This window comes from Triturus cristatus, chromosome 2_1 (genome assembly GCF_964204655.1).
Source record: "Triturus cristatus chromosome 2_1, aTriCri1.1, whole genome shotgun sequence".
Taxonomy (NCBI): Eukaryota; Metazoa; Chordata; class Amphibia; order Caudata; family Salamandridae; genus Triturus; species Triturus cristatus.
This window is the reverse complement of record NC_140581.1, coordinates 418,916,945-418,941,123: the sequence shown is the minus strand read 5'-3', so window position 1 is coordinate 418,941,123 and position 24,179 is coordinate 418,916,945. Positions and strand designations below refer to the sequence as shown.

At 48.8% G+C, this 24,179-nt stretch overlaps 1 protein-coding gene across 1 annotated transcript in view; it reads left to right on the top strand.

The window, feature by feature from the left end:
- The window catches only part of ADAMTS6 (ADAM metallopeptidase with thrombospondin type 1 motif 6), a 1,840,341-nt gene that overhangs the window by 1,416,043 nt on the left and 400,119 nt on the right, over positions 1-24,179 (top strand). The window lies entirely within an intron of this gene.

Genomic DNA, 24,179 nt, shown 5'->3' with positions numbered 1-24,179 from the left:
CTTTTACATATCAGCAATTCCGTTAGCTATACGAATTAACATGTGTTGGTCTGCCCAAATGCACATTTGAGACAAGTCAAGGGTCAAAGTCCAGGTTCTATTGGACAACTTTGTTGTTGCTAAAAATCACCCATGCTTGGCATAATTGGCAGTCTTATTAGCCATATCAATTAAGGACCTCTTCACCTTCTGTGGCATGTTGGAGAGCACAGTAAGGGGCACTGTAAAGAAGCATGCTGAATCACTGTTTCTCTTCTGAGCCTCATGTGTAGATAAAACCAGTGGTTTCTAGTGTTCTCAACACGAAACAAAAATAGGACTATGCCCGAGGCTGTCAATCTCTTTACTCGTCACAACAAAGGGGTATGCAGCTCCTTTAAAGAGATCAAAAAGAGACAGGTCGGTAGTGAACTGAGGAATCAGCAAGGAGAGAGTGATTGCTCAGGAGCAAGAGCCCTCACACACCCAGAAGGGTGTCATGCTTCACCATAGGGCATGTCAATCTCTTTATATCTGGCCATTTGTTTCTGCTCACTTCACCACGTTGTAAAGAGTTAACCATGCTGGGACGCCATCCCAATTGGCATCATATTCTTTGTTGCCTTTACCTGCATACTCTGCAATAAGTTAACCACTGTAGGACTCTCACCAGACTGTTCACACCTTGCTGGCCAACTGTGAGTTAACCACCACAGGACACTATCTGCAGGCTGTCCACCTGTTTACATCCATTTGTTGCCTTTTACTTTACCAGGTAGTAGTGAAGCTATTCCGAAAGGATTCTCAGCACTCAGAAAAAGACACCACTAATCTGTCAGGCAAATCCCATTTGCTAAAAAAGCCATGTGAGTTTTTCAAAAGATCTTCTCGTTAGGATTTTGGTGAAGGTTTACAACTGTGGGATGCCATCCCTAGGCGGCCCGTCCCTTGACAACCTATCTGTTGCCTTTACCTCACTAATCTTCAGTGAGTGAACAATGGAAAGACCTGATCACTAGGCTTCCCACCCCTTGCCATGAGGTGAAGGATGTTTGGTGTATAACGGTAGTGGCACAAAATGTTTGGCATCCATGAAAAATAGATCTACTAGTCTGCTTGACATGATAGACTTAATTTGTTTAATCTAATGACTATTTGTTAGGGATTCATGTGAAAAAGAAAGACTTGTTGGCTGATGATAATTAGCAGTGACTAGATTATGAAAGACAAGAAGCTATACAACATTGACTATTCTGATTAAATATTATACTCCTGCTTAAATAAGTACAATTACAAAGGACGTTTCCTATTTTTTCTGAACAATACTGTGTGTGTTTAGAACCACAGAGTGCCTAAATCTAGATCTTAGGTAATGAGTATCCTACATTAGCCCCAAAGATTGCTTTATGCTAATGTAAGGTAAAGAGGGGCCCATTAATCCATTTCTGTAATTGACAGAGGTGTAACGTTCACAGTCAGGGGCAGCTCCTCTGCAAATAAACTATTTTGATATTTTTTTCACCTGCTCCCCCCCCACCTAGCTCTTCTCCTCCCGCGCCCTCTCCCCCGCCTCACCCCTGTTTGTTATTGCCGGCTGCCATGGTTCACATTAGTGGATCTCCCAGCCATATAGAAAAAATATTAATATTTCAGTAATTGTTGATGCGGTCACCTGTATAAGGTTTCGCATGTTTCGTAGCTTGCAATGGAATGGCATAATATCTTAAACAGGAACGCACATGTGAGGTTGGTTAGCCTATTCCAAATGTTTACGACAAGGTTACAGCTGAGCAGGATGTCTGCAATGTTTAAAGTAGGTCTCGGTGTCTGGGATGTAGTGTCTATTTTTTATAGTGAAGCTCTTTCATATTGTTGTATCTCTGTCCCAGTGATGGCAGCCACTGCGATATACTCAAAAGAGTTAAAATTCTCATCTGCTGCTTGTTTGCTCCCCAGTCATACATTGTGCAAAACACTAATCCCTACCCCGATTCATGAAAGATGAGGGAGAACTGTTGAAAATCTGCTCTTGTAGAATTATTCCTACGTTTAGAAGGAATCTCTTACTTTTTGGCATTAATAAATAATCTCATGACTAGTCAAGGAAATCTATGGCAGTCGTAGATTTGCTTTAGGCCTCAAATGCTAAAAATTATGCCACATGGAATTAACTAGATGCACTGCTTAATTTGGAGGGAAAAAAATACACGTTTGGGACCTAAGTTTTTCTTAGAGGTTTTTTCCTGGTGCGACAGATTGCTCAATCTGATTTCCCTTCTTGTTCATTTTCCCACCAACATAAACTTTCTGTCTCACTCTTTGAGGTCTTTGTTCATCCATGTGTTCTCCCTTTGCCCCTGTTTTCCCATCTTTACTTTCTTCCTTCTTTTTCTTTTTTTTACCTTTCTACCTGTTGCTGTGTCAAAGTCTATGATAAAAAATAAATCTCATTCCCCCAAAATAGGTTGAGATGCCCACCACCTACAACCATGACACTAAGCATATATGATCTATAGGAGCTCACAGAACACCATGTGCGCACATAAACTGCACATTTCTTTTTGCTTCTTTACTGGAAAAATATTATTCGTAGTGGCAGAACCGGGCTGAGAACCATAATCAACTATGGCAAAAAAGTTAAAACCAGTCTGGCACCCTTTCTTTCTTTCCGTTCGTTCATTCTCTGTCACTCTCCTTCTCTCCTTAATCTCTCTTCTTCTTTCTGCTCACTCTCCATCATATCTCTCTATCTTTCCCACAGCGCCATCTCTTTTCCTTTTCTCTGTCTCTCTTATGCCCCCACTGCTCCTACTGCAAAATAAAGCCCAGTGAGTTGAAGACGGTGGCAGGGTTTTCAGCGGTACCCCAGGGCCTTTAGAGCTGCTGTCGCAAATGTGTCTGCGGGAGCCCTATGAAATCAGTGGTCTGTCGGCCCTATCTAGTGCTAAGAAACTTGTAGAATGATGATGAATACTAGTCATCATGCTCACTTGATGATGTTGATGGATCGAACCCCTGCAACAGTAATTATCCGCCAAATCAACCACCCCGGTCGGCTCCGTACGGAGCCGACCGGGGTGGTTGATTTGGCGGATAATTCTCCAGGGATTCATAGCCGAGTGGGCAATCCCACCACCCGGTTTCCGAGCTCATGAGGCAATTTTCTCTTTACAGCAAGTTATGGATCATATAAGACCTATCTAGGCATTACTAACCATAGGAGGTTATTTTCTTCCTATATTGATCTATTCACACTTTTTTTATTTTTGACACATCACAGTGAGTTTTAGGAAGGGATCCTTAAGGTCCTGAAGAAGAAGCTTGGGGAAGCTTCGAAACATGTCGGCACCATTAGGAGGCACAGCTCATTGAGGCATGCTTCCTTCTCCCCCCACTATTTTTACTAATACCAGCTCAAACGGTATAATAAATCTCGTTAGACCAAAGAGCCAGGTATTTTTTAATTCACTTTCCCATTTCACCCCTGACCCTTCCTCTCACACCCTTGCATCACACATAGTCATCTCATTGATAACAGTGCTCCCGCGTAGACATAGGTCGTAGCACGCCCCGTCCCGTAGAGGGGCGGGAAGACCCCCATGATGAAGCATGACACCAAGGGCCCTTTTGGTGTGTGAGGGGTATTTAAACAACTGATTTGTATTCTCCATGGCTGTGGGATACATCTCATTCCCCTTTGGGAGTCTATTTACATATTCAACCTATGGGTGGATCCCTATGTTTACCAGAAAAGAAACACCACACAGCCAGGTGGAGGGAAGTGGGGCCTCACAGAGGACGGGTCATGTCATAAAAACAACACGATTGTAGCAATATACGTCAAAGTCAGCGCAAATTCAAACAGCATCCGTTACCGTTCAATAAATTAACTGGTAAATGTTGTCACCAGGGCTAGTATAATAGGGCCCATTTGCCAATTACCTATATTTGTAGACAAGGATGTCTGTACGTTTAAAAGCTCGATGCTCGCAAATATTCCATCGCAAAAAATCGTGTTGCCAGTTCAAATATTTGTGATTCAGACTTTTCAGTTTCTGTTGTTATCACTATTTGTAAAGTCCTCTATTTGTATTGAAAAATTGTGTGCAGGACATAGATGAGACTGATTCACAAAGCTATATGATAAACTGAGAATCTGCTCATCGTGTACTTACACATTTTTGAGTATATCACCGAGTTTTGACGATTGACAAAAATCCCTTGAGTAGTACTGAGAGTCAAGTAGGTATCTACTAATAAATTAACCGCTGCAGACTGTCGACAGGGCAGTTAACGGGAGTAGGTTTGGTGGATAGGTGCATTAGTACATTTCTCCTTTTTTCTCCAATTGTAAAATGCATTTAATTGTGGAGAAACCCCTTCCTTTACTCTACCATGAAATGTGAGAGAACATGTCCCCTACTTTTTCTCACTTAACCGTTTTTCTTAAATCTGTGCATACAAGGGCTGTAAAACAGATATAAATATCTTAAAATTTACAACTTGAACTTCTATTGTGGAAAATCTGCTGTATTTTTAGATTTTCTGTGGTACCAAGTTTCACAGAAAATATTACTTTTCCTGTATGATCTTTTTTTTTTTTTTTTTTTTTTTTTTTTTTTTGGAAACCTTTATTACAGATTTCAAGAGATATACAAGTATGGGCCTACAACCTTCAGGCCGGCCGCTAGTAGAGAGTGAGACCATGAAACATAGTCATAAACACAAGCAGCAAGCAGTAAAAAGTCCCACAGATCAAAAATATCATTTGCGGCCACAGTGCCCAAACATCCCAAATGGCGGTTTCATTTTAAATGAAAAACGAGAAACAAACCCACAAGGCGGCAAAAATCTAGGCAACAGTATGTGCTCCCCTCGGGAGGGCTCTACCAACCTACAAGAATAAGAGGGGGGGAAGGGCAGGGGCAGAAACAAAGTGGTTACGGTAACACAGAATCAAGAGAATGTGCAGACTAGGGAGACAGGGCCGCCGCCAGGTTGGGCGTCAGTGGCGGGGTACAGATCCCGCCGCGGTAGGAGTTCCAGGGGCCCCACACCTTTACCCATTTCCCAGGCTTACCTCTCGCCACATACACAACCTTTTCTCGGAACATACACCAATCCATATTTTCCTTCCATACCGATATCGTGGGTGACCTCTGGGAGCCCCACAATTGTGCTATGTCACGCTTGGCCACCATATATCCCAATGTCACCCACCACGTTTGCGTCACCGTATAATCAGTCGGCTCCCACACATTCAGCAGACACCTCCTAGCCTCGGGGAGCAGCGCAACATGCGTGACCGCTTGCAACACCTCATGCACACCACGCCAGAATCGAGTTACCTCCGGACATTCCCACAAAATGTGGAGGAAGGTCCCTAACATGCCACACCCACGCTTACACATCCCATCCACCGCGTATCCCATGCGCATCAGGCCCGGTCCCGTAACGTAAACCCTGTGGAGTATTTTGAGCTGGACAAAACGAAGGCGGGCCGGTATGGCCACCTCTTTCGGGGAGGCCACCGCAGATACCCAATCCTCGTCGTCCAGCTCCAATCCATCAGCGACCCATGCCTCACGGAGGGCGGCCATCAGTCCCGAGCGATCGTTGATGAGCTTTTTATAGATCAATGAGATAGTGCCATCCGGTACATGCCCATCTAGCACTCTATCTTCCAAGGGGGAGCACTCCGGGATGGACGCGACCTCCGGGAACACGGAAGACAACGCGTGGCGAACCTGTACATACCGGAAGTACTCCCTGTCATGCAACTGATATTCCGCTTTCAGCACATCAAACGTTTTAAATCCCCCCTTCGTCCAAAGATCGCCCACCCTGCTAATGCCAATCGTGTCCCAAGCCTTTCGTCGTCCACAACCAACCCAGTCGTTCAGAGGCATACAGTGGCGTCGCCCGGGTCAACCGATCTTTCCACCCCATCGCCGAGTTTGCCGCATGCCACACCCGTACCGCGACCCGTGTCGGACCAGTCTAACGTGCGTCGAGCGATCTAGAGTAGAGCGCACGATTGTAGTCGCCACCCGGCAACAACAATTTGTCCATTTCAAAAGCCGGATTAAGGGCGGGCCCATAAAGCCCGTGGTTTATCGCAGCCAGCTGGGAGGCCCAGTAATAACGTTTGATGTCGGGGAGGGCGACCCCCCCATCGTACCACGGGAGCGTCAGTTTCGCGAGGGCGATCCGCGGCCTCCCATCCCAAAACAGTTGGCGTTGCAGACCCTCCACCTCCCGGAAGTAACTATCCGGAACGACATCCATCGTGTTTTGCAAGGCATATAAAAACCGTGGCAACGACATCATCTTAAACAGCGCCACCCGGCCGAGCGGCGAGATCGGCAAGCGCCTCCAACACGCCACATCCGCCTTCAAACGTTGGAGGGGGGGGAGTAGGTTCTGTGTGTATCGGGCCGCAGAGTCCAGGGTAATAAAAATACCCAGATACTTAAATCCCTGTTGAGCAACCTGGATAGGACAACCCCGCGGGAGGATAGGGGCCTCCCCTGAGAGGACATATACACAGGATTTAGCCCAGTTGATGACTAGGCCTGAGTTACGGCCAAAGGAATTCAGCACATCCACTAACACAATCAACGATTCACGCGGGGAAGCAAGATACAAAAGAATATCGTCCGCGTAGAGAGAGACTCGATCCTCATACTCAGGAGTCCATCGGAGACCACGAATCGAAGGGTGCCACCGCAGCCACTCCGCCAGGGGCTCCAAGGCGAGCGCAAAGAGGAGAGGCGACAGCGGGCAACCCTGTTGCGTGCCCCTACCCAATTCAAAAGGAGCCGACACTCTACCATTCACCACCACCTGGGCTAGCGGTCCGGAATACAACAATTTCACCCAGCCAATGAATCCCGGGCCAAACCCAAACTTCTCCAGCGTCGCCCAGATATATGGCCACTCAAGCGTGTCGAATGCCATAGTGGCGTCCAGGGACGCCAAAATCGCTGGCTCACGTATGAACGGAACCCTCGAGAGCACCCCATGCAGACGCCGCAGGTTAAGCGCGGTGTTGCGATGAGGGATAAAACCGGACTGGTCCTGATGGATCAGGTCGCACACCACACTGACCAGCCGATTAGCCAGCACCTTGGCCAGAATTTTTGGTTCGGCATTCAAAAGCGAAATGGGCCTGTAAGAAGTGACCCGATCACGCGGCCTCCCCTCCTTGTGAATAACCACAATAGTGGCTAGACGCTGGTCCAGCGGGAGGGAACCCGCCGCCCGGGCCGCGAGGAACATATCACGAAGATGCGGCGCCAATGTATCCGGCCGCAATTTGTACAATTCAATGGGAAGGCCATTAGGACCCATGGCCTTGCCAGAGGCGACTGAACGTATGGCCAGAGCGATCTCCTCATACGTCGGAGTCGCGTCCATCAACGATTTATCCTCCTCCGAAAGGGAAGGCAACGCAATATCTTTAAGCAGGTCGCGAGAATCCTCTTCCGAGCGAGAAGATACCGGGGAATACACCCAGCGAAAATACTCTGCGAAGCAATCAACAATTTCACCCGGATCAGTAACATACACACCCTCCACTCTCTCAACCAGCGGAACAACTCGACTCGCTCTCTCCTTTTTATCCAGCCACGCGATCAGTTTTCCAGCTTTATCACCCATATCATACAGTCGCCCCTGCTGCTCCCTACTCAGGCCCCTGGCCGCCTCGGTGACTAGGGCCTTGTAGTCCGCTTGTTTGATCCTGAGAGCATGCAGTTTGTCGTCCGTGACACCACAATCCAGGTCACCCTCCAACTCAGTTATCTCAGACTCGATACGGGTCACCTCCTCCCGCTCACACCTCTTGGAATGGGAAATGAGGGACAGGGCCTCCCCCCGGAGTACCGTTTTGAACGCCTCCCACAGAGAAACAGCAGACGACACTGATCCCACATTATCTCCAAAATATTGCTCAAGGGATTTAATCAAATCTGCGCGAATCGCGGGATTACGCAGGTACTAGGGGTTGATCGGGACCACCCTCCCCTCCATCCCCGGGACAATATCAAAGTGCAACAAGAGAGGGGAGTGGTCTGAAATACCCCGAGCAAGATGCCGCACCTCCCCGACCCTCCCCGCCTGTGCCGCTGGCATCAGAACATAATCAAGTCTCGAAAGACTACCATGAGCCCCGGAATCAAAGGTGTATTGTACCTGCGCAGGATGTTTTAGCCGCCAACAATCCACCAGACCCAGGGTATCTAAGAGGCCAGACAACCAAGTTTGGGCCCGGGGGAGATCCCTGGGTGGGTGACGATCCTCAGTTCCGGAGACCACAGCATTAAAATCCCCACCAACCACTAAGATACCCTCCGACAGCCCAAGAAGAAGGCGCCCCAAATCAGCAAAAGTAGTCGTCTGCAACCCCGGCGGGACATAGACAGAAACCAAAACAACTACTTTACCCTCCCATCTACCCACCAGAGCCGTATATCGCCCCCTGTCATCATGGAGCACCTCGTCAACCTCCAACGGGAGCGAGGTTTTAACCATAATGCCCACACCCCTCGAACCAGAGGTGAAGCCCGAATGGGCCACAAGGCGATAGCCCCGCCTATTCATAGCACAGAAGGAGTTACCAATAAGGTGTGTTTCTTGCAAGAACACAATATCAGGTGAAATCCGTTTTAAGAACTGCAGGACCACCCCCCCGTTTTATCCTGTCCCACAGTCCGTTAACATTCCAGGAAAGAAGTCTCAGTCCCCTACCCCCCATCACAGCCAAAACCAATCTGTCCCCTCCCAGAGAGCACCTTGAATAGAACACAACAATATGTCTGCCTTGTGGTACAAACAAACAATACCCAACCCCAACCCAACATTCCAAACAAAACTCCCCCCTCCCTGCACCCCTGCATGAGCCCAAACAGCCCCCCCAACTTGCAGTGTGCCTGTCGCCCCTGCATGAACTAAACTACAAAGACCCCCTAGAGGAGGAAAGAGAACCCCCTCGAGACACACCACAACCTCCACGGGAGGGGGAGCAAAGCACGACAGTCAAGAAACCCTGAGCACAGCCGAAAGGTGGCATCATCAGGAATTAGCCCAAGTATCAATACCGCTGGCCCGGTCCAGTGGGCACTCTCCTCCCGCGGCCCCCACACCCTCTCGATCATGTCCCCTAGGCAAAGTGTCCAACCAGTCCCCGGCCGTCTCCGGACGGTCAAAGAAATGAGAGCGACCCTCGGACTCCACACGCAGTCTGGCCGGGAAAAGCATGGCGTATTTCAAGTTCATATCTCGGAGCCGCCGCTTAACGCCCATGAAACCCAGCCTCTGCTTCTGGACCGCTTGAGTAAAGTCAGGATAGAAGTTCACCTCCACGTTCTCCAGCCTAAGCGGCCCCTGCACTCTAGAAGCTTGTAAAATCGCATCCCTGTCCCGAAAGTTGAAGATACGGGCAATAAGAGGCCGCGTGGGAGCTCCGACCTTCGGCTTGCCACCAGGAACTCTATGGGCCCTCTCCACCGCAAAGAATTTACTCAAACCTCGAGGCTGCAGACGATTAGAAATCAGATCCTCCACAAAGAGATCCGCCGCCGAATCCTCCAGTCCCTCTGGCACCCCGATAATGCGAACGTTGTTCCTCCGGGCCCGACTCTCGGAATCCTCCAGTCGCCGATCCGTGAGCGCACTGGCCTGCCGGAGCCGACGTACCTCCGTCTGGAGGGCCGCCACCTCAGTCGTGAGGCCCGACGCGGTGTGAGCTAAAGATTCCACCCTGTCATTTGTCTTGGAAAGATCTGCCCTGACAAGGTTAACATCGATGAGAACCGCGTCGAGTTTGTGCGCCAGGGTATCAAATTGTTGACCCACCGAGGTCTTCATCTCCGCGATGGCGCCCATGATGTCCTGCAAAGTCAGATCCGTCGGCAAATCCGGGGCATCTGCGGGGCACTCAGGGGACCTATGCGACCCGCCGGGAGAACCCTTCGGTAGGGTATAGCGATCCATAATGTTGGCTTGAGTTGCAGCGCCACGCCGGGTCGATTTGGCCTTTGGCCTCTCGCCAGCCTGCTTCGTCGCCATCGTCCTGTATCCCGTACACCCACGAGTCCTACCGCGGAGAGCGAACAGTCGAGGCCAAGGACCCCAGAGGTCGCCTCAGAAAGGCGGAGCAGGTCCCCGCAGGGCAGGCAGGGTCCCCCAGCGAGGCAACCACCACACACAGAAGGGCCGTGATCCCACTCGCGACAATGGCAAGAGGGCTCAAAAGCGAAAGTGAAAGTGTGGGGTACGCTATCGCCAGGCTCGTCCCGCCGTTGTTGTTCACTTCTCCACTGGATCACCCCCCAACTCTAGTCCGGGGTCAGGAGAGGAGCAGGCCGCAAACTTCAATCGATGCCCAGCACGGCACACGGGGTCCGATTGAAATACGGAAAACGGGTACCACCTCGGCTCAGGTTCACCAACACAGTCCCCTCAACCGAATCAGGATGAAGACAGGATAAATGTAGGAGGTCGCGGAGGTCCTCGGGAGCCTCGCACCTACGCGGCCATCTTGGTTGCGCGCTAGGCTCCTCCTCTCTATATGATCTGTTTTTTGCCGATACAATACGTGGTCTGATTGTACTTCTCAGTGTTGTTACGCTGTGCCAGATCTGGTATAAATAATCACAACTGGCTGTGCCTCTCCTCGTCCTGCTTAAGTAAGTTTTACCATATAACCAGTACTAGTACCAATCCCATGACTTTCTCATGTGTTTATGTTACGAGCTACAGCCCAAGATTACAGAGTTCTATTGCCTAACCCTTCCTCTGATTCCCCCAAAAAGGTAGGACTTGCCTATGTGAGATGTAGAGGCCATACACAGTCAGGACCGGCTTTTGCCTTTATGGCACCCAGTGCGACAATCATTGTTGACGCCCTGACATCCTTTTTCATAGATTCCCTGACTTCCACCCTCCAATGGTGCTCTACATCTCCCCTTAGCCCTTCTCTCACATTTATTTACTTTATAGCCCAATGTAGAGTGTCAGAGCGCTTTACAACACAAACACATTATACTGAGACAATAGGTCATACAAGTTTGTAAATCAGTGTATAGTTAATGTTATCCAGTATTAGGGTATCTTTCATAGATTCACATGCCTGAATCATTCCCCGTTGTCGGAATGGGAGTCCCCGGTAAATAAATAAAGTAATGTCTCAGTAGACAAATAGAGTAATAGGCCCAAAAGGCCTCACCTTAGTAACATATCCGCGTCCTTATGTAAAAAAGGACCAAACTTTGGAGAGTAGCCAATCAGCTAGCACCACCCTCTAGAACCTTCCTGGAAGGAGCTCCAGTCCCTCAGATGTTCTACCACACGTCGTGCTAAGGGAGTCTCCACTGAGCTCTGCTCACTATTCCTTGATTCTGGATTACCAGCGTTTCTTGCTTCAACTTTATTTTTTTTTGTGGGGAGTTCTTCAGTTCCTCATGGCAGACACTCCGAAGAAGGGCCTCTTCAGGTCTTGTGCTTCCTGTGGGATAAAGAGACTTCATGTGGACGATCAACACAAGGACTGTCTCTACTGCCTTTATCCTAACCACTCTTCAAAGGATTGTAAGGTATGTCGTACCTTCTCCTCCAAGACCCTTAAAGACCGTGAGGGGCGCCTCTTAATTTGGCTGCAGAGGCTTAAGGACAAGGATACAGCATTGTCCTCTGAGGAAAGTGAGGGCTCTTCCATCTCCTCTCAGTCCTCTCAGAAAAGACCAAGGGTGGCATCTCCGGGCCCTTCGTCGCAGCCACCTCAAAAGAAGACGCATAAAAAGTCTTCAGAGGTCCCATCTAAGACTCTGCCAGCGAAGGTTTCTCCTCAGGAAGTTCCTCATGCCTTCAAGAAGCCTTCTTCCACCCGTCGTCGACGACGACCTCGTCGATGGTGGCTACAACGACGAGGAAATCTCCATCGACGGCAGTTCATGTCACCTCGACGACGACGACAGTGTCTACTTCTGTCGCGTCTCATTCCTTGTCAACATCGACGACGACAACTCCATCGTCGATGGCCGGTAGGTCTGTCTCGTTGACGCTGAAAATTAAAAAAACATCGTCGTCGTCCAAGCTGCCGTCGACGCTGCGATCACCGTCGACGGCATCGACGACGATACCGTCGACGAAGACTGTCCCGTCGACATCAACATCATCGTCAACGAGGACTACGTCAACGAAGCCTTTATCGTCGACGACACCGTCGACGAAACCTTCATCATCGTCTGACGACGGCATCTCAATCTACAATGATGCCCATCCACACTTCACCGACGACGACTCTGATGTACAAAGTACATATGTGCACTGACACCGGCCCTGACTTCCCCAGTTGGGTCCAGCTTTTGGAGGCGGAAGACTCTGATGACGGCAGTATGTTCCATACAGCGACAAGTCCATCGCAACTGCACGTTAAGTATCAAGACAGCTCCGATTACGACGATCCAGGGCAGGAAGATCAGGAGGTTTCTCCTGAGGAATATCATCCGCCTCCACCCTCCATGGTTTGTCTGCCTGCGTCACTGGTCTCTGACCTACAATTCCTTATTTCAGACTATAAGCAGCGGTTTCCAACGCTTGCACCATCTCCGCTGCCGGTTGTGCCTCCAACACCAAGGCCACGACCCCCTCCATTGATTTTACAGTCTGAGCCTGTTACATCACCACCTCGTCTTTCTACAGATGAAGAAGAAGAAGAAGACCATGAGGAAGGGGAACTTCAAGATTCCCAATCTAATCGGGACGAGTGGGATGATTACATTCTTCCCTGTCCAGCTTCTCCCGTTCCTACCACAGCTGACTCGCCTCCGGAGGACATTGGAGGCTTTCACAACATCGTAGAGAGAGCGGCGCAGCGCTTTCAAATACCTATACCCTCGCACCAACAGGATTGCTTCCTCTACGATTTTAAAGAGCCTTTTAAGAAGTCTGTTAGGTCTATCCCTATTATAGACTACATTTGGGAACAGGGGATAAAGATCATGCAGAACCCTTCTTCGGTGCCTCCAGTTTTTCCTCGCCTGGATAAGAAATAAAAAAAGCTCCAGATACTGCTCCGGCTTGCCTCACAGGCCATCCGAAACCAGACTCAGTCATTACCCAAGCTGCTCAGCGGAAATCAAAAAATCCTTCCACTTTGCTGACTGCTCCGCCAGATAAAGAGGGTAGGCGATTGGATAATATTGGTAAGCGTTTTTCGTCCATGTCTGCTTTGACAGTGCGTGCTTCCAACTCCTTGGCACTGTTAGGACGTTATAATCGGCAGATGTGGGCAGACATTGCACCATACCTTGCGAACTTGCCGGAAGAGTCAAAGGAAGAGGCGAAGAAGATCCTACTGGTGGGTGAGAGATCTGTCTCTGAAATTATAGACTGTGCAATGGATATTGCCTCTACCGGATTTCGCCAACTCGCGGGCGCAGCTGTACTACGGCGCCAGGGTTGGTTGAAGGCAACTTCCTTCAGACCGGAAGTACAAACCAAAGTATAAGACATGCCATATGATGGCCAACTTCTTTTTGGGACACATGTAGATGAGGCTTTACATGGTATTAAGAAGGATACCGACACTCCTAGGGCTTTGGGTACCCTGCAATTCCGGAACCCCTCTTTTCGAGGCTCAAGAGGGAGAGGTCAAACATCTACTAGGGTAGATTTCCAACACCGATCTTCCTTCACTTCCTCTCAGCAATATCGGCCACAGTACCAGCAGCGTCAGCAACACTCCTCCTACACTAAATCTTCCTTTCGTGGCAAGGGAGGGAGACAGAAAGACGCCGCTCAGCGACAATGACTTCCCATTACCGCCGGTCTCCAACTCCTCTCTGCCCTCCAGAGTTGGAGGAAGAATTTCCCACTTTCTGACAAATTGGAAGCAAATAACTACGGACCGTTGGGTTCTACAATTAGTTCAATTCGGACATTCTCTAGAGTTCATCCAAATTCCTCCCCAAACCCCTCCCCGTCCTATGCTTCACAAAAATGTGCGTGCTTTACTCCTGGAGGTGGCACTCATGCTCCAGAAGGGAGCTATTGAGAGGGTTCTCCCAGGTCAAAAGGGAAAGGGGTTTTACTCCCGCTTTTTCCTCATACGCAAAAAGGAGAAAAAATGGAGACCGATATTGGACTTGAGAAATCTAAACAGGTTCGTATGGTCACCATTCAGGAAGTACTATAGCTTCTCAATGCGGACGACTACATGGTGTCTTTAGACCTTCAAGACGCCTATTTTCATATTCCAATCCAAAAATTTTTTGAGATTCATGGTGGCGGGCAGGCATTACCAGTTTCATGTCCTGCCGTTCGGCTTTTCGATTGTCTGGGGCTGACTCAATCAGGACAAGTCCGTCCTTCAGCCTTCCCAGCGCATACGTTTCCTGGGTGCTACCCTCGACAAGATACAGAGGAAGGCGTTTCCATCACAGGAACGCAAAGACAAACTTCTTTCCTTGGCGCTTCGCATACGTTCCTAGAAGACTCTTTCGGTGCGCCTCTTCAAATCCCTGCTTGGGATAATGTCCTTCTGCATCCTGTTAGTTCCGCACTGTCGCCGTCACATGCGGCCTCTTCATGAAGCGCTCTCAGCTCAATGGGTCCAGTGTACGGGGTCCTTCGACGACGTCATCCAGGTGACCCCTATGATGAAAACGGCTCTAAGGTGGTGGACCTGCCCCCAGAACCTTTCTCAAGGCTTGCCTTTCTTGCTTCCTGCTTCTCCACATATTATCACCACGGACACCTCTTTGGAGGGCTGGGGAGCTTTCCTCCAAGAACTGCAGATAAGTGGAAAGTGGTCCCTTACCGAAAAGAAACTCCACATAAATCTGGAGCTCCGCGCAGTATATCTCTCTCTTTTGGCTTTCCTTCCGCGACTCAGGAACTCTCTAGTGCTTGTCCGAACCGACAATACCACGACAATGCACTATTTGAACAAGCAGGGTGGGAGTCGTTCTCTGACACTCTCTCACGAGTTGCAAAAAATCTGGAACTGGTTGCTCCGTCACAACATCTCTCTTCGAGCAGAGTATGTTCCAGGGACCCACAACGTGTTGGCAGACTCTTTGAGTTGAATCAGCGGATCCTCAACCGCATATTCGCTCGATGGGGCACCCCTCTTCTGGACCTCTTCGCTACCCAGCAGAACGCCAAGTGCCAACACTTTGCAAGCTGGCATCCCCAGCAAGGGTCTCTGGGGAATGCATTTTCGATCGCATGGTGCAACGTCTTTGCGTACGCCTTTCCGCCAATTCCCCTGATTCCCAGGGTGCTCTGGAAATTGAAAGCAGAGCCTTGCACACTCATCTTGATAGCTTCCCTTGGCCACGCCAACATTGGTTCACAGAGCTTCACCTTCTCTCCCTGGAACCGCCGATCAGGTTGAAACCGTTTCCATCTCTCCTCACGCTCAACCACCAACAAGTCCAGCATCCAGATCCGGCATCTCTCAAATTATCAGCTTGGCTCCTGAGTTCAGAGAGTTCCAGGGTCTAGACATCCCTCCGGACTGTAGGGAAGTTCTAGCTCAGGCCAGAGCAGATAGTACCAACAAAACGTACTCCTTAAAATGGAAGAGGTTTTGTATCGGGTGCAAGTCAAACAAAATACACCCTCTTTCCTCCACTCCGCAGCAAATACTGCTGTACCTTCTTCATCTGACAAAATCTGGTCTCGCTCATGCCTCCATTAAAGTCCACTTGGCAGCAATATCGCGTTTCAGGAGATCCTCCGCAGGTCCTTCTCTGTGGTCTCATCGGCACATTAAGCAATTCCTTAAAGGACTGTTTAGAACATTCCCTCCGGTGAAGACTGTACCTCCTGCTTGGCACCTCAACACGGTTCTGGCTCAACTTATGAAACACCCTTTTGAGCCAATACACAGAGCGGATCTCAAGTATCTCTCCTGGAATACAGCGCTCCTTCTAGCCCTTACCTCGGCAAGGCGAGTGGGAGAACTCCATGCTTTCTCAATCCAACACCCTTTCCTTCAATTCAAACATGACACGGTCATTCTTCGTAAAATCCAAAGTTTATCTCTAAAGTTCCCTCACAGTTCCATCTCAATGAGCCTATTGTGTTGCGTTCATTCTTTTCAAATCCGCAAACAGTGGCAGAAAAAACCCTGCATTCCTTGGATCTTAAGCGCTGCCTAAAATTCTACCTCGACAGAACGAAGACATTTCGCAAATCTAACCAACTCTTCGTGGTGTAGAGTCGGCCTAGGAAAGGTCTTCCACTCACCAAGCAAAGTATCTCCCGCTGGATCTCTGCAGCCATTACTTTTTGTCACCAGCAAGCAGGGCGACCCCTGCTCTCCACAGTCCGTGCCCATTCTACGAGGGCAATGTCTACTTCCATGGCACTGCTTGCAGGAGTGCCCATTGTGGACATTTGCAGAGCGGCCACATGGAAGACGCCGCATACATTTACCAAGCATTACTGCCTGGATACTGAACTCATGAAAGACGCTGCAGTGGGTCAAGCAGTGCTCCGTCATCTATTTCATTAGAGGTGATCCTTCCTTTCATCCCACCATCCTTTTCTCTATACGCACATTTCTCTATTGTATTTTATACCTCTACTATGTCATGGCCTTTTGGTACTTTCTATTTTCACATTGGAATATTATCTGTGAATTGTTTGTATCTTGTATCTTTCGAAATGTGCTTCTCATTGCTTACTATTCTGATTCAGGCATGTGAATCTATGAAAGATACCCTAATACTGGATAAGGAACGCGTTACTTACCTGTAACTGCGGTTATCCAGTATTGGTGTCTTTCATAGATTCACATGCAACCCACCCAGCTCCCCTGGAAGGGCTCTCTGGGATCTCTCAGTGATACAACTACTTAGCACTGTGCTTACGAAAATCTGAGGGACTAGAGCTCCTTCCAGGAAGGTTCTAGAGGGTGGTGCTAGCTGATTGACTACTCTCCAAAGTTTGGTTCTTTTTTACATAAGGACGCGGATATGTTACTAAGGTGAGGCCTTTTGGGCCTATTACTCTATATGTCTACTGAGACATTACTTTATGTATTGACCGGGGACTCCCAGTCCGACGACGGGGAATGATTCAGGCATGTGAATCTAGGAAAGATACCAATATTGGATAACCGCAGTTACAGGTAAGTAACACGTTCCTTATTTAAGGCAATGAGGACTACAAGGCATATGAATCACATATCACCAACACTGGTAGGCTTTATATGTTAAGACCTCTTGGTTTGGAGAAACAAAGGGGAGGGTTTACTATGTTTTCACACAGCACAGTCCTCAAGGTGCTGTGCTGTATTGCTTGAAAAGGGGAGTGCAAAACAGTACTATATCTACTAAAATACGGTGCTGCTGCTCTCTCCTCTAGTGCCGACTTACACAGTGGTTGCCTTTCCCCAATGCACACACCAATGCACAATAGTACAAAGGCGTGTCTATGTGAATAAGCATAGGTTTTATACTGGAAGCGTACCCTTCCAGCACTAATTCTATGCTTTGACAAAGTTTAACACTTTCCCACTTTGAGTGTGCTGCACTATACAGCACAAAACCAAAGTTTGAAAGGTTTGGAGAAAGTAAATCTGTTCTCCAACCTCGAGGACGTGTAATTGTTAATGAAAATCCCATAGTAGATAGAGATTTGAGTCAGAATCCATTGGTGGGGGCTTGGAATGTCCATGTAAAACCCCATGACATGCCTTCTTGACACAAAGAAGCATATAGTACTACTTATGTTACCTTGGCACTACTTTCCAACACAATTCAGGTTTTGCACTGGAAAGTTAGCCCCATAACAACACTAGACACAAAGTGCTAGTAAATCTGCCCATTAAACTCAGGATTTGAAATGTAACACAATGATTGGGGTGTCATACTAGTAAAATTAACTTATTAACTCCAAATAACAAAACAATCTCTGTGACAAAAGCAGTACCCCTCTGAGCGACCTACACAAATACAAATTTGTGGTTTGCGGCGGGAACATTTACCCTCTATGCTACTCTATCATGAGTCAAAACTGTAACTATACAGATCATAGCTCTCTCCATTAAGTGCATTAGCAACCAGAGTTATGTTATTAGTCCCTGAAAAATGGCAGGTACAAAAAGATCCCCCTGACCTTGACACCCAGTGCGATGACACTGGTCTCCCAGTCTTAAAAACAGCACTGACCGTTTGAATGGTAAAAGACAGCAATAATCAGTGTTCTGAGAGCCTCTCTGGCCTCTTGGGCCTGTACCACTGTACCTGCTACACCAATGGAAGCTATACAATAGCATGCAATCTACTTATGTGCTAAAGCAGGTTAGAACTGCAAAAAAGGAGTGTGGGGACTGGGTTGCCACGTTTCTGAGATTTTGTACTAATAAGGTGGAAAAAAACAGCTTTAGTGTGTGTCATAGGGACATTACAATACTGGCCTGCCAGCTGCTAACTCTAACTGAACCAAAGCTTCAAATATAATAATTGTTACTACCATGACGAGCCAATATTTGACCATGATGTACAAGAGTGGAGCTCGGCTCTACCTTACACTGCAATAATCAGGTTACTGATAGCAAAGGTTTTCTTTGCCTACCGGCTGGCTCCAATGTCCGGCTATCCCATGCACTACAAATGCACGGCAGCTCGCCATTCATCTTTTTTGATGACGTAATCATGTGAACACAGTTGTCCCTTTTTTATTTCCATGATGACAAATGTTATGGAAATGAAAGAGGGACAATGCCGCTGTGGCGTAACACAGGCCAACGCAGCCCCTGCAGTGCTAGGGGCCCCCAAGCTCCAGGCCCCCTCAGTACAATACTCTGGCTGGAGAGCTCCTGATTGAGTCTGGAGGGGGCCCTGTTAGAGTTTCTAAAGTGGTTCTCGCACAGAGACACATTTTGTCTCCAGTGGAATTTGGGACTCCTGTATACCTTTCTGCCAATAGCACTCCTGCCCAGAGTTCTCAAGAAGATCAGGACCGACCTGGCCAAAGTTGTTTTAGTGGTTCGGTTTGGGTTCAGAGAGTGTGTGGTAGCCCGACCTTCTCAGCATGAGCATCGGTCCTTTAATTAGGCTGCCTTTTCAGAAGGAACTCCTGACTCAGCTTAGGGCAGGGTCCTGCACCCGAACCTGCACACTCTCAACCTTCATACATGGAGATTGAGCAGCGACAGTTGAGGATTTTCCAACGTTCCTCCCAACTTTTGTGGTGTCATCTTGGCAGCCAGTTGTCCCTCCACTAAAATTGTAAATGCCTGCCGTTGGTGTGCCTAATGGCAGGTGAACCCCTGATTTGCACCACTGTTGTAGGTGTTGCTGTCTGTTCTGTCTTTAGCCTGGTAAGGCCTTGCCCTTGGTACTTTAAAGGTTTACCTGTCAGGCATTTTGGCTTTCCTACGGCTGCCAGATCCCCCTTTCCTGTTCAAGTCACCTGTTGTGACTCATTTTCTGAAAGGTTTTCAACACTTGTTCCTTCCTACCTCTTTCATGATTCCTCAGTGGGACTTCAGTCTGGTCCTCACATTTTTCAAGTGATTTCCCTTCGAGCCCCTACATGGCTGTTCTCTGGGGCTCTTAACCATCAAATTGGTCATACTAGTGACCATCCTATCGGCTAGGAGGGTCAGTGAGCTTCAAGCTGTCTCTGTTCACCCTCAGTACACCAGCTTTGTCCTAGACTGGTCCTTCGAATGCGTGCCTCCTTCCTGCTGAAGGTTGTCACCCCATTTCATGTCAGCCAGAGTATCACTCTGCCTACCTTTTTGGCTCCACCTTATCCTTCCGAGGAGGAGGAGAGACTCCACTGCTTGGAACCAAGGTGAGCTCTCTTGTTCTACATTGATCGCACCAAAGTCCTGCCTCAGCTCAGGTGTCCTCAGCTCTTCATAAGGGTCACTGGAGTGGCTAATGGCAAGGTTGTGCAGAAGCAGACCATCTCTCAATGGATTGTACTCTGCATTAAGATCTGCTATGCATTCGCTTAGAAGCAGCCTCCTGTAGGCTTGCAGGCCCATTCCACCAGGGCCAAAGCCATTACTACTGCATTGGTATGCAAGGTATCTGTCCTGGAGATCTGCCAAGCCACTACGTTGGGGGCCCTCCATACTTTTACGAAGCACTACTGCTTGGAAAGTCAGTTCTGTCAAGACAAGCATCTATGGTTAGGTAGAGTGTCTATCAGAAAAGGCGTTATCAAAGGAAAGTAACTTGTTCGTTTGGTACATTCTTTTAAATGCCACAAGCACACATGTCTCAATGCTGTTAACTTTAGGCTAATGACTAATTACATGCTCTGAGTTATACATAAGTCCTAAATGAGTCAGTGCTAAAGATTGTCTTGTATCTTCAGGGAGGGGGTACCCTGCTGACCTGGGGTGGTCAGCACTGCTCGCAGGTGGAGAGGGGGAAGGAGAGGGGAAGCGGGCGGCTTTAAAAAAAATAAACCTACCTTGCCGCCGGGTCCAGCATCTTCTCTCCTGCTTGCCTGTGTCCGACTCCAGGTTGGAACATGAAGCAGGCAGCCAGGCTCCCACCCCTAAGCCAATCACAACGCTGCAATGCAGAGTTGTGATTGGTATGAGTGCCGTGACACGGTGCTCAGCCAGGGGCTGGAGGGGTAGACATGTTCTCCATGCAGGCTGTATGCAGTCTGCATGGAGAACAGGGGAGTGCGCATTACTGTTTTGGGCCGCCCGAGAGGGCTGACCAAACAGTCATTGTGCACAGGAGTTTTCTACCAATCCTCCCCCGCAGCTCTGCCATGCCCCATCATGCACTGCCGCAGCAGGAGGAAAAAATAAAATGATAATAACATTCCGTTATTATCATTTTATTTTTTCCTTTGTTTTGCTGCTCATGGCAGTGGGGCGATGCTCCTCCACCTTAGCGGAAGAGCCGCCACTGACTGAGGTGTTAGAACTCCATCTCACACATCCTAAAAACACCTATGCAGCAGCCCTCCTGATCATCAGTCTCTAAATATTTAACAAGCTCCTATTAGTTAGCATAACCTTCACAATACACTGATTAATTTACAAAACCCTGCACATGAAGACCCCCTCCTTACCTGACTACCAAGAGCAGAATCCCCAGCAGTACCCATCGTAGCACACATAGCAACATTATTGCTCAGGTGGAAACAAAGAGATGCTTTCCCCAGCTAAGTCCTGAGAATGTGAACCAAAATCCCAGTTTATATCCAAACTCCCAAGAGCAACCTTTTTCACACACTTCCAAGCTGTGGGAAGACACTTGTCTCTGTACAGCATCTTGCAAAACCCTGATATTTCTCCTTTGATCACCCTTCTTCATTTTCTTCTCCCACGTACACTCCTCTCTAAGTATGGCCGTCTACCTTGTAACCCCCCCTCTCTTTTTTGGGCAGCACACCACTCCTTTGCGGCTATCTATGCCATATATAACTACCCAACACATACGATTCGCTGCTGTTTAGCCATACACTCAGGTATAACTTACTGTCACTGTCTATGCCTCCAGTCTTGAGGAACCTATTGGATGAGCCACCTCCTCACCAGCCACTTCACATCTTGCAGTACAAGGCACACATAACCTGGTACCTATCAGAGTCACATGAGACTACAAAATTATGGGTGGAAACAGGCATATGGCATTTATAACTCGGTGTAGCTTACAATGACACAGAATTTGGGTTATGGTCACCATGCCACTGTCTTCAGGGTCTTTGCCACTTTTTGCTGTACCATGGATAGTCTCTGCTATGTGTATCATGCAAACATCCTCACAGACCTTTATCTGTAACATCATGCAATCTGGAATTTTGTGACTCCCATCCTGCTGCATACTAGTTGTTAAGCAGGCACCACGTCTTTCTGTGCAGACGATTCCATGTCCGTAAAAGAAGCCGCTGCCGCCTTCAGTTTAGAATGGTGTAACATTGCATATTTCTTTCTCCCTGCTTCTTTAACAGTCCCAAGTGTTGTTTCACCTGCTGAACAGAGTCATTGGGGATAGAACTTGATCTTGCTGTTTTCATGTTGTATTTACCCTTTTTATAGCCAGACACCAAATGTCAGGGGCTCAATAAGAATCTGGAAACTGTAAATTTGGGGCTGCCACTTGAGCAAGCCTTGATACGAAAGATAGGTGTGCATATTTAATTAAAAATACACGCAACAATCTGACTATAGCCAGAGGGCGTCTGGCGAAATGTCCTACACATAGTTCCATAGCTTCAGTTTCTGATTATTCTCGATGACCCAAATGTGCATTTTGTTGTGCTGGGCTCTTCCTTCTCAGTTCTCTAAACTCATTGTCACTGATTTTAGTTGTACAAGTGAGACAATGCATGGATTCTTTCTTGTAAATTAGTGTGGTGTACTCAACCTGGCTTACTTTGCCTTCCTTTTCGGTAACCCTACCTAACAATCAGTCCAGTCACTGATGCCTCATACCATGTGTAATACAAATCATGTTGAACTGTGTTAAAAAAAAGTATTCATTTACACATTCCCTCCATAACCATAGACAATTCGGCCCTACTATTTGTCTAAGGACGTCTGTGCCTCAAGCTGCACTAGCTTTGCTGTCGTCTCCTATCTGCAGAGGGGCATTCGTTCAGTTCGTTGTATAGTGATCTTCTTTTTATATGTCATCTACATATTACAGACAAGATGGTTTTTACACCTTCGCCTATGGAATTTTCACAAGGTGTGTTAGACCTGCCAGCCCTTTGGCTGTCCCCTCCTCATTTTTCTTCCTTTACCCTCTAATTGTTCTGTCCACTAGTTTTTTGGGTGTTGACTTAGAGGCTCTGGGCGCCCCATTATCACTAAGTGATGGTGTGGCGCAAGGTGCTTCCCTAAAATGGAGGGAGAGAAAGAGCTCCTCCACAAAATGGTGGCCTAAACTGTCACCTCAGATCCTGGGCCATAGGCTGGCATGAGTGGTTCCAGAACCTTCTGGGCCAATCTAGACAGTCAAGGCCCAGGCTATATATAGAGGTGAGGTGCGACGGCCATTTTGTGTGAAGTAAGGTAGTCAGGAGCAAGGCACCTGAGTGGGCAGGTAGGTGCGCTGGAGGGGGAACTGACTGTTCTTAGGGCCTGCTTATTCCCCCCCCCTTCGGTTGACACTACCCCCTACCTAGTGACCTAGCCCTGCCGTCAGCCTCTGACCCTGGGATCACGTCAACCTTTTGTGCTCCCCGCCTAGCCAGGACCCCTGAAGAGAACCGGGGAAGAGAGTTACCATTTCCGACTTTATCCTCTACATCCCTGCTGTTGCCCGGGGCCCCGCCGCTGCCGTCGCAGCCTCCGAAACGCGGCCCTCCGTGAGGAGAGGGCCGCCGAAATTCCAAGTAGGCCGCGCTAGGCCGCGCGTAGGCCTGAAGCCAAGGACTCTGATCACCTGACGGGGGCGGACTGCCGAACGCTGCCCCCGCAGTTGCGCCATTGGTCGATTGGACCGCGCCCCGCAGACCGCACTGCCATTGGCGGCTGCGGGCACGGGCCTCTGCAGCCGCAGGGAGATCCCTGGAAGCGTCGGGAAAACCCTGCGGAGCTCCCCGGCCACGTCTGGCTCGACCGGGAGCCCCGCGCCATCCCCCTCGACCCGGAGGTCGCCGGGAGGGGATCTGGAGTGCACGCGTCCCCTGGCCCGAGTGACGGAGCCGACTGCACTGACCCGCGAGGGTCGAAGAGCCAGGTAACCCCCGGGGGAGGTTGGCGGAAGGCCGGAGAGAGGCCCAGAGTTCGCTCCTCCCCTGGGGAAATTACTCGCCAGGCCCAGCACGCCCCGACTCTGATCTGGGACCTTGGCCCCCAGACCTCTCGCCCTCTGAAGGGCTCCAGGAAAGTACATTGGCCCCGAGGACCCCGCCCCATACGGAGTGGCCCGTGAAGGCCTTGTGCACTTGCCAGAGGGGGCGCTCCGATTAGAGGCCATATTTGGAGACACTATTGCGGGGCTAGGCGCTATGCTCAGGTGCCAGTTTCAAAGCGCTAGTGAATTCCCCATTTGAAGCGCCATTGAGGTACTGAGGACACCGCTATGTTCAGATGTCCCATTTGAAGCACTATGTGCCTGCACCCTGTGTAAAAGGCTCTATTTGACGTGCTGTTAAATGGATATGTGCAGCGCTATGTTGAAAGGCTCTATTTAAAGTGATATGGAATTGCTATGTACAGCGTTATGTTAAATGGCAGGTTTTAAAAGCGC